The 11,660-nt window shown below is 40.0% G+C and overlaps 1 long non-coding RNA gene across 1 annotated transcript; it reads right to left on the minus strand.

Moving 5' to 3' along the window:
- Positions 1-2,024: 2,024 nt before the first annotated feature.
- LOC116698349 (uncharacterized) lies at positions 2,025-10,506 on the minus strand. Its single transcript, XR_004334192.1, has 3 exons — positions 10,493-10,506; positions 7,134-7,137; positions 2,025-2,153 (listed from the first exon to the last, which is right to left on the minus strand). It is a non-coding gene; the product is annotated as an uncharacterized LOC116698349 (long non-coding RNA).
- Between the last annotated feature and the right edge of the window lie 1,154 nt (positions 10,507-11,660).

The raw sequence follows: 11,660 nt of genomic DNA on the forward strand, positions 1-11,660 counted from the left end.
GCTTTTAAAATTATCTGTTGCATTCTGATTACATATAATGAGAGTAAAGATTTCAATGTGGAAATTGTTAACAGGATTTTGTATCTATGCGTGTAACCAGAGGTTAAAATAATGGAGAAAAAGGCTGGAAAAAAGGACAAAGGGGTTTTGCCGTTGACCCGTGTGTACAGTGTGGTGTACTGTATGTGTTATCCCTGATGATGTCTTGGATTTTTACTGCTGTGTTCAGAGTTGGTCAGAGAAACGAAATCTTCTGCAAATCGTGCAGAAAAGGTAGTATGGGGAGTTTCTGTTTCTACTCTAGTTCTGTTATTTCAATGTATTAGTGTTGTTTTAGTGCATGAGAAGGTGTGTGTGTGTGTGTGTGTTTGGTAGCTGTACATGATTCAGCCTCAGGCACTAACTGCAACACTCCCTCCTGGAAGCTCACATCTCTGAAGTCCATTAGTGTTAGCAGGATCTGGAGGCTGGGGTTCACAGAGCAAACCTGACACACAAACACAGTTTACATTCTCCCATTAGTTGCAATATAGTGTGTATTTAATGTGATTGATATATGTACAATGTTTCTTAAGTCTGTGTGTGTTATATACAGACATATACTGTATATGCACCGGGCAAAGTACTGTAAGTTGCTTCTGTGGTGTTGCTGCTACCGTAGGGGACTCTAGGACCACGTTACAATGATGACACACACACACACACACACACACACACACACACCACACACAAGACTCACATGGTGTAAACCATACCAGTGTGGCTGTCATGGCTGTTGATTGTGATTAACATTAAGACCTGTCCAATAGGTAAACACATCCAACTCCAAGATTTGTGGCAGTTTGTAAATCCTTCAGTGCTTAGGCTACATTTCAAATCATTACCAAAATCATTCACTTTAAATAGCTGGCACAACTCTTCTTATGTTTGTGGTTTTGAATAGGAAGAATGATAATCTGGACTGACCTGACCTGACCTGACGAAGAGTCCTGGTTGGCCAGTGTCTGGCCCGCTGCCTGGACCAGTGAGCCAGTAACAATGGACTGCTCATTCTTCTTTTTCTTGCTCTTCACGTTTTCCTCCTCTCATTCAGTGGGAGCTTTGAGTTCCACCCCTTTATCAACCCCCTCTATGGTCCCATCTGGGGCTTTTCCCTGGCTGCAACATGGAGGGAGAAACAGGCATTATTTAGTTGATTATATTTTGGCTAGACTTTCTTTCTTTCTGATCTCCTATGAGGGGTTCTCTGCTCTCCCTCATTGTTAGCATCGGGAGCGACTAGGTGTTTTCTCTGATGAAGAAACCAAAACTCAAAAGGTTCAATATTACAGTGACACACCTTTTTTTGGCTGGTAAATATGTGATTGATGTGAAACACTAAAACTACTCAAAGCCCGCAACTTCAGCGAGTTTTATTCTCTGGTTTTCAGTCTCCAGCTGTTGTTGTGGAGGCTGGAGTGTCTGAGGAAGGATTCTGCGGACAAACACAAACACTGCTGCTCCTTCTACTGTTACCTTAGTTCTGTCTGTGGATCCATAACATGAAGTAATTGCTAGAGCCATCTCTACTCTACTAAACTTCAGAGTTCTTACTCACACTACCAGGACAAAGATGGCTTTAAGCTTTCATCTCCCGTAGCTTTTTTGGGGAATTTTTATCTGTAGAGTAAAAACAAAAACACAAGAATAAACCGAATGTCAGCCATGTTTTTTTTTTTGTTTTTTTTCAAAGTCTGAATTCAAAACTCTGGAAGAATTAAAACAAAGGGGCTAAGAAGATGCTGTAAGACATATAAAACTAACTTTCTGTCATATTTGCTGAAACTGACCCTATGTTTGAGGAGAACTACATTGGCAGGCAATGTAAAAAAAAAAACAATCGGTTCCGCTGGCACCACCTACATTCTGTATTGCGATTTGCAAAAATCCACCGCTCCCTGTTCAGATGCACCAATCAGGGCCGGGTGGGGTGTCTAACTGTGTGTTAATCACTGCTCATGCATTTGCATTCTTTCTCCCGTGTGGGGGAAGTGGCTTAGGAGACTGTTTTGGGCTGTAGCAGAAAGGGGGGAGGGACTGAGAAGTTGTCGATGTTCAAATTCTTTGGCTAAGTCCTGGAGCTTTACAATCCTACCTACAGCACCTTTAATGTCCTGGCACGTGTGAAACATACCAGAGGTCGACCGAACAGGCTCTCCCGCCGAGGAGTCTTTACTATTCAGTATGGTCTTCTATACCAGTGTCTGAGACTGCAACTCTGACAATCAACAGAAAGACAGATGATTTTCTATTATGAATTTATTTTTGAAATAAATCACACTTCAGTAAAAGGGGTTGTTTGAAGGGATTAATCCTTCTGCCAAACATTCTCTGGTCGCAGCTTCCTTATGAGAAAATTAGCATGTTTCCATTTTACATCATTTTTAATTGAACACATTTAAGTTTTAAACTGTCAGGAGTTGAACTTGTCATTTTTCTTTTTTTCAACCACTTTCTAGGGTAGAATCAATAGATTCATTAAACAAGTAAGCATGGATGTATTAGACTGAATTAGTTTAATCCCGGCGTGCTTTATGTAAAAGGGAAGCGTCGAGTATATCTGTTTAGTTTTATCTGTTTTAGACATAGAAAAATACATTTTTAAGTGCAAACTTTAGGTAAGTCACATGAACGCAGATGTGTAGGGAAAGACACCTCATAATGCATTGTAACACATTGACAATTTCCATATATAACTGCCAGCAAACCTCTGAAGAACGTTTTTTATTTATTTTGAGTTCAAGTATGAGGAAATCAACAGTGAGACATGTGCCTACTGCCTGCTGTGCCTTCTGCCCAATGTATGCCCACTGTTTACCCACAGTGTGCCTAGTATTCCCACATTATGCGCCCAGATGGGCATGCTGCGTGGGCAAACAATGGACATTCAGTTAGCTAAACTTTGTCTGAATGGTTGTGTAGTTTGCATTTGGCTTGCAAATGTCTAAAAATTTAGCATTCAAACCCAATTACATGAGAAATTACCATAAATTTCAATGTTACATCTGCCTGAGCAATGACTGAAAAACTGCATATATGTGCTGTGCAAAAATAGAAGGCCTGCCAGTTGTGGCAACAGTACTTACTGACTCCTCATCCCTGCCCCTTGACCCTCCCTCCTACTTTTCAATCTCAATTAACAGTCAGTCCATTCAGAAAAAGCTGACAAAATACTTACATGCTGTCTCCCTATCAGACTGTATTAATCAACAAATGATTATCCTTCTGGCTGCTTTGTGCTTTCTGGTTGTAAAAGCCCACAGTGGCAGACGGCTGCTCCCATACAGCCCTAATGGCGGGCAGAGGCAACTGGAAATGGATGATGCCCTTTGTCAGTCTGCCCTCAAGCGTGTCTCGTCTGCTTGCCGTATGGAGAAAAAAGCAAATTGTATGTAATCTTTAACCCCAGTAATCTTTTCTCTCTTTTGTAAAATTTGAACAAAAAAAATGTTTCCCAAGGCAAAATCACTATTGTGAATTGTGCATAAAGTAACTGATAGGATTGAATAGAATAGGATTTTCAGAGACATGGCAGCATGTAGTTAGGGGTTTCACAAAGATGTATCCGAAATGTGCAAACAGATGTCTGCTTCTATTCAGTTATGTATTGTTGTTCAGCTATATTATGTCAGCATTGTTCAACTGAATTAATGCCTTGTAATACTATGTAACAAAACAGTGTACAAAACTTATTACCAATCTCCTTCAGTCACAGATGTCAAAAACCTGCTATAAATATTAGGATTTTAAACATGTTGTTTCTAGCACTTGGAAATAGTTAGATATGGTTAAATTATGATACAGTGGCCTGCTACGTTTAACATGACAGGAGTATCTCAAAATTAGGAACCTATTTATTAAAATTAAGAACTTTACTGAAGATGTGAAACATGTTATGTTTCCTATTGTTCATTCTTTCCTGTCACCATCAGTGTCCACCAAGTCCTTCCTGGAGACATGTTGTGTTCAATGTAGAACTGGGCAACAAACGTTGTCATGGAAGCTGTCACTCAAAAACATGGTCTCCTTAAATTGACCATAAGTGTTTGTGAGTCATAGCCACACAAGACCACCGCACATCTTTTCAATGTGAGCTTAGCATGCAACAATGAGAGCAGTGCCAGAGTAGTCAGTCCTTGAGAGCTGCCTCTCTCCAGAGACGTCTTTTTCTCTAGGGACACATCATCTTCCTGATAGTTTCTAGGCTGACTTGGGCCCTGCGACAGATGATGGAGAGAGACACCCAGCTACTCTTCCTTCTGTTCAGGAGGGCAAATGGCTGCAAGCGTTTTATTTATCCTCTAGGTATGACTTCATCAGCGGGTGCCAATATTGGATTTCACAGGTGGTAAGTGACTGCTAAGCTCCAGATAGACTATTAGTACCATTGGGTTATGCAACAAATACAACAAAATACAAATCAAATCTTGTTAAAGTTGTTCTCAGCACATAGGGAGAGAGAAGAGAGGGGGGTGGCCAAAGTTTATGGGAGAGGGAGAAGAACCAGGTGACAACACTTAGAGACAAGACGGAACACCATCCCACTGCACAAAGTGATATTGAGAGGAATTCAGATTAAAGTGACATGGACGTTAAAATATCGAAAGCGTCACTTAGCTTTTGGTTCACAGTACAACAAAAAGAGTTTGGCTTGTGTTGTGAGCTACAATAATGATGTAAATAAGTACATCTGAGCACATTAGCCACACAGGTGTAGACATGTTTGCATGTTAATTAATAAAACTAGCCGTCTAATGAGGAAGAGTGTGTTGGTTTTATTCTCCCAAGGATTGTTGAAAGAAAAGATCATGTGCCACTTGAATGGGGACTTAATGTCCAATAGAAACAGCTGTGATGGCCCCTTGTCCATGGTGTTTGATGATGTCCGTATTCGATCCTCTGGACGGAAGAGGTCCACCCCTATATGGGGCGGATGAGCTGGAGCTTACGCTCTTTCAGTTATCTCTGCCACTAGCTACGGTGGATCGGCCACTCTTGTTTCAGTGTGACCTTTTTGTAGGATTAATTTGAGCTTGCCTCTGTGGCCTCCACTGTTCAGACCCGGTAAAGAAGATGACAGCTGATATTCTGAGCAATCATCTTCATGCATGAGAGTTGCTACATCAACAGCCTTGACATCTTAAACATCTTGACTGTTTCACTACTCCAAATGTGTGCAAACCCTAGACAATAAAGTTGAGGGATTGACAGGGACTAGGAAAGGTAACATTGCGTCCACATGGGAAAAATAATTAAGTGAAGAGAGGCTTACCTAGCTCGATATTGACATCCTGGCTGAAACATTCAAATTTGCCTTTACAACAACACTGCCTTTAAATCAGCTAAAAATACAACATCCATGCTACCACACTGAAACAATTTCAAAAGGAGACATCCTCCACATAAACCAGTCCAACCAGGTTGCCAAACCTCACAACACAGAAGAAGAGGCTCTTGGCTTGCCTCATGTCAACAGAACACTAAACCAAGACTTTTCCAGTATCCAATGACAGACTGGCCATCTGGAGCACCTGGAGGTTTCCTGGTGGGCCTCTTGACAATTGGGGCAGATGCAATGAAAAGAAAACACATCAAAAATACTAAATTAAATAACTTAAAAATACATTTTTGTAATAAGCCTAGCCCCCACTTAAATTAAAATTAGCAAGTGTTGTGTGGCTGACTAGCCCAGGCCAGTGAACTGCCAGCCTACAGTGGTTGGGTATTACATCTATGAGCCTCTCTCAACCAGCCAATTACTTTTGGTCCAGTCCCTTCTAACTTTACCGTGGCGATGCCCCTTTCCTATCTCTGTTTGGGGACATTTGGAGAAATAGTGGAGTGGCGCAAGAAACAAAAAGTTGAAATGACAGTGGTGCTGAAAAGCAATGGCAGAGAGAGAGTAGAGAGAAAAGCTCATTGCAGCCCAGTTCAACTGTAGAAGACAATGTAGAAGACAACAGGGTTAGGATAAGGAAGGTTTGGTTTTAGGCTGTTGAGCTATGTTGGGTGCCTTTTGTTCAAACATGTTGAACTTCTCATTAAGTCGCACATCAATGTCACTTTTTGTGAACTGACCAATCACAGCCTGAATGGAGCGGGACATATTTTAAAAAATGTTGATGTTCTACAGCAAACTTTCAAAATGTTTAACTCATTGTTATGCGTAAATGGATTTTATTAACAAGTTAGTTCTTTACATTAACAGATAAGAGACTAATCACCAATATAGACCATTTTGCTTGTACAAGGATTTAATAAAGGAACAAAACCTACAAAAATTATACATTTTGGTTATGTAATATTCTGCTAAACTATACAAAATTCTATGAATACACTAGCATTACATAATTAATTTGTTCATATTATATCAACTTTATGAGTCAAAAACGTCCAGTGCCATTTAATGTTATTTAAGGTTAGTTTGTCAAACAATACAGAAACAAAAATCTTTATATGAACTCACATTAATGCACGTTTAATCACTAAGTGCTCTTCCAACATTATGTGTGGAGAAGAAAATGAGTTTCTTGTTTACGGCAATTTTCCCAATCAGAAATTATAGCTAAGGTTTGAAAAGTTGTTGTAATGGATACAGAAAGCACAAGGTAACAGCATTAACCTCTTACTGTAAGTAACTTAACAAGTATATTCAGGATAATACACACATAATACATAATAATACAACATGTCTTAATGCTTTCCTAGCACATAACGGCTATACAAACAGCAGACAAGAGCTTAAACATATCTTGCTCTTACATGAATCACCTGTATATTGTTCGATAATATTACAATAAATTACGTCTGCATTGTAACTGTAGTTCAGTAAAATGTTGAGGGGCCCCTGAGCACCCTTCCTGTGATGTGCTCCTGACAGCAACGTCACAGAGATGGACAACACATCCCTACAAGAAATATTTTCATGTTATTGGTATCATTCATGATATGTATGGTTGAGCTCACAACTAAACAAAGTTCTGCAGTGTGATGCTTCAAGTTCAATATCAGGCCTTGGGGGATGTTGAGAGGTTACACTGATTTCCATACTTTTTTCATCACCCTTCTCCCCGTTTCATTACAGTTAAGTTGACAGGTCTGCTGTGGGGACAACAAAGCCATTCAACTGCAAATTATATTCCATCACTTATGTAGTAAGTGTGAGATCGGAGAAAGCTCTTTTTCATTGGTGTCAAATTGCGGACCCTCTCCTGCAGTGCTGCCACTATGATGAGTTTAAAATGAGTAATCTTTCTAGAAAGGTCGTGTCATGAGTGAACATTTCCCTTTAGGAGATCTGATGGTGAATGCAAGAAACCAATGTAGTGAATATTTAAACCTTGCAAGGCTGCGGTTTTAAGCGTGTGGTGGTAACTTTTACCATTGCTGTTTCAACGACACGCAGCTTCGCGGCAGCTTTACTTCTCAGTTAAATCTAACAACCTTGGCCGTAATCTTGGGACATTTTCTGTTGTTGTTCTTACTCACGTGTGTGACATTATTGGTTGCATGGGAGGCATTTCAGGGCTCTATTAACACCATAGACACACTGAAGTCAGATGTGGGTCACTTTAAACACAATGTAAACTGTGGAGTCAGAAAGAACGGATCTAGGGGAAAACATCGGAATTGAGCATTGAGCATTAAGCCTGTAAGCTGTAAGTGATTGTTTGCCGCTCAATAATAGTGTTGGGAATCTGGTAGGGCCAGCCCCCCACTTCGCACATACATGCACAAATGACTCTATGGGATGTATTGTTGCAGATATTTTTAGAATTTTTCTATTATGTCTATGTATCTATGTATGTATACTGTGTAATATATACTTCTATTTTATACTATATGTAAAGCCCTTTGCAAATGAGTTTTAGTTTGTTTGGAACATGCAAGAAAAATAAAATGAACACATAGCAAAGGAATTATTTATAAATTGTATATTCTATACAAATAAAATTAGTATTATATGTATAAAGCATTTAAAAACCGCTCACCACATGCCTACAAGAAACATCACAAGGGCATTGTACCTATTTTTCTTTTTTTACAATCTATGTACACCACCATTATCTCCCCAGGTAGATAATTGGATTTAACAGAATTACTTGAAATGAACACGACCACTCAACTCAAAATCTGTGGCAGTTTCACGGAATCGCAAAAAATTCTGTGATGGGCCCACGGAAGAATTCCCTGAATCGAACACGGCCCCTTAAGTTAAGGAACAGCTTGTGGGTGGGCTTACGGTTCCATAACATGCGGGAATAACAGCCCGGATGGGTTTAGGAAAAGTAGAAAACAACTTTAGGAAACATTACACTCTGGTCTCCCGGGTGAAAGTCCTGTATTTGACCCATCGGGCATTCATACTACTCGCTACCATAGTCGCTCCTAATGCTACGTCATCTTCTCATTGACTTTACATTGCCATTGTTTCAGCGGTGGACACGTGGACTTTTCACACATTCTGTGCTACCAGTGTTTGTGATCACAGTTTGTCATCATTTCACAGAATTCTGTGAGGCCAGGCTGTACAGTACACATAGACGCCTGTGTCTGCATGAATTCATAAAAATTAAAGTCTCGAGCCCTAATTGGTTACTCCTTAAAAATCCATGACTGCTTTGAGGTCTGTGTCTATTTCCGATGCTCCATTTAAAGCTTCCTGTAAATTACATGCAGAGATCTGCGCACCTTTCTGACATATGATAAAGAGCCTTCCTAGCTGCTGCATTGATGTGAAAGAAAGAAGAAAGGTTTTCCTGCTCTCAGATGAATCACCTGTGCATTGCTACATAATTAATTAGCCCATAAAGACACTGAACAAAAGAAAAGGAAGAGGCAGCATCCACCAAGGTAATTAAAATCCCTCCTTCAACCTGTAACATTGCAGCTTTCTCCAAATAATTGCCTTCCAAGCTCCACAGGGGCTCTGTTGTCCTGTGTTTGCCTGTTTACACATAGAAAGGTAAGACTGAGTGAGTTATATTTAGACCAGGACTTGATTTCAAAGGCTTAGCTGTAGTTTAACACCTTGTGAAAGAAGGTGAAATACAGTTGTGTACACTTGTGGGTCTCTTTGTTAAAGTTTTTTGAATTTTGAAAATGTGAGCTGGACCTGTTCATAGGAAAGTATTCCAAAACACTTTCATTGTCAAATGTACCATGGATCATATATCACAGGGGCTTTCTTGTTCAATATGTTCATGTATGCAACTGTCCGGCCTCTGAAACTTGTATTAGTCAGCAGCCCAGTGAGAGTTGTCAGAATGAAATGGCTTAATGCAAAATAGATGCATCCCCCATGGTTCTTTTAAAATAGCAGCAACCATTACCAATAGAATTCAGCCATGGAGCCAAGCCAAGCAAAGATCAAGGGAGTTAGCAAGTTATCATCATTGCACCGCATTCTTCATTTGGATACACATGGGGTGCCACCCAATGAATTATGGCATAACAAATTCATTCTAAAAATATGAGCTCAAAAGGCAAATTTGATGTAGGCTAATCAAATATTGATGGGTAATTGAAAAAGCTGTGCTTTTATATTTCTAAGTTTAACATCTCAGGGTGCAATTTTTTTTTGAATGATGGGACATAAAAAGCGATTAATAATGTATTTACTTATTTTTATGGGGAGCTTCATGAATATTAAGGGATTAAAAAAAAACAAGTGTAAGTGGAGTGAGAGGCATTCATATCTAAGAAAAGAAATTCCACTTTGCTGTCAGACACAGGCACGCTATTGAACCAGGCCTTGAGGGAATAGATATTTTCATGGTGAGTGTTAGATGTCATGTCTTTATGGTAAATATGACGCTACTGCTTGCAACTGGTTAGCTGAGTTTTGCGCAGACAGGGAAACCGGAAAACAGCTAGCCTGGCTCTGTCAGACGGTGACAATATCTGCCTGTTAGTACCTCTACAGCTCACTTATTTGATATGTCGTTTCTCATTTGTTTAATTTGTTTGAACCAAAGACTAAAAACTGTATGTAGAGAATGTTGCACTAAGCTGAGCTAACCAGCTGCTGGCGATGTCTTCACATTACTATCAAGGTGTGGAACAGTTCAAGTATTATATTGAACCAAAACAGTACGAGCGTCACAGTTTGGTGCATGAATTTACACAGAGAATACACAGTAAAAAAATAAATAAAAACTTGTTTGCAAATTAATTAATGTTATGGGGTACTACTGTTAGATACGCAGGTTCTTCAGCCTTAGCACTGAAGCTCTGATTGGCTCGCCGTATGTAGCCAAGCTCCGCTTGTGTATGCAGTTTTAGTGAGTCAGAGATAGCAACACTAAGAGCGAGTGTGTCGAGTGGCAAAGAGTTGGAGGACCCGCTGGCCTCTTTAAGATTGCAGGTTTGAGAAAACCTTCAGTTTCCTAGTCAGTTTCAGTAGTACAGGTGAGAGAGTGGTGTATAAGACTGCAGCATCGCGGCTCCGAACCGTAACGTTAGTTGGGACAGACGCCTTGTTTCTTTAGGCTAACTATACTAGCTTTAGCCAGGCAGGGAGCAGCTTTCTGCGGTGAAAAAGGGGCTGGGAGACGTCGTGATGATGTTGCATTAATTTAGTTAGTTCTTGCAGAGAACAGAGATGCTGTTTTTACAGTTTTATAACTGGTTGTCTGATTTTGTTCACAAGTTCCAGACGGAGTCTGGAGATGATGTGGGGTACTTATTGTTTACTGTTTACATCTTACTTTACATACTTCAGGCTTTAGCAGATAGCTTAGGGGAGAGACTGTATGACACTAGGTGGAAGCCTGCAGCCTGAGACAATAAAAAAAATTGCCTTCTGCATTTCTGCATTTTTGTCATGCTTTTCCCTCTATTGTACCAAACTCATGCCAAACTGTCATGTCTGAACCAAGGTATGTACTGAACCGTGACACATGTGTACCTTTCCACCCCTACTACACATGAGCTATATCTCAGCGAATAAGCATATTCACCAAAATGTCTAACTACTCCTTTAACCTTGCAGAAAAACACAAAAATCTATAGTCTTTGAAATACAATATATGTATTGTAAAATTGTGCCTCATGCATGTTTAGCTGACCTTACGTAAATCTGGGCTTCTGAGCATACAGCCCTTACCCAACGCTTGGAGTATTGCGATGAGACTTTTAATGGGCATTCATGTTTCTTGCTTCAATCCCCAGGCCACCTGTTTCCATGCACAAGTGAAAGTGAACAGTCAAGGGCAATAGCTGATAACACTCTTAACCTGAGACTGACCTCATGGCGGTTTGTTACACTTGAGGGGCCTCGCTGTGGTGGAGGCAATTTGTCTATTTCGCAATGTAACCAGCAATTACCCTGCATCCTTATAGGCATCATGTATCATTGACTCTCAGCAACTATCTGTGGACCTCACGAATCCCAGCTGATCCAAATAGGCCAAACATAGCCCCCACATTAGAGTATGACCTCAAATATGATGTTTTTTTGCTGCAATGAATACAATTACCAACACACCAGACTTGAGAAAGTATTCTGCAGCATACCACACCTTAAAGTGACTATATGTAACTTTTTAATGTTTCTGAAGCTCAGTCATTTTTCACACAATGATCTTAAATGGCATGTCACAGCAAATATAGATGGATAG

This window comes from Etheostoma spectabile, chromosome 11, assembly GCF_008692095.1.
Source record: "Etheostoma spectabile isolate EspeVRDwgs_2016 chromosome 11, UIUC_Espe_1.0, whole genome shotgun sequence".
Taxonomy (NCBI): domain Eukaryota; kingdom Metazoa; phylum Chordata; class Actinopteri; order Perciformes; family Percidae; genus Etheostoma; species Etheostoma spectabile.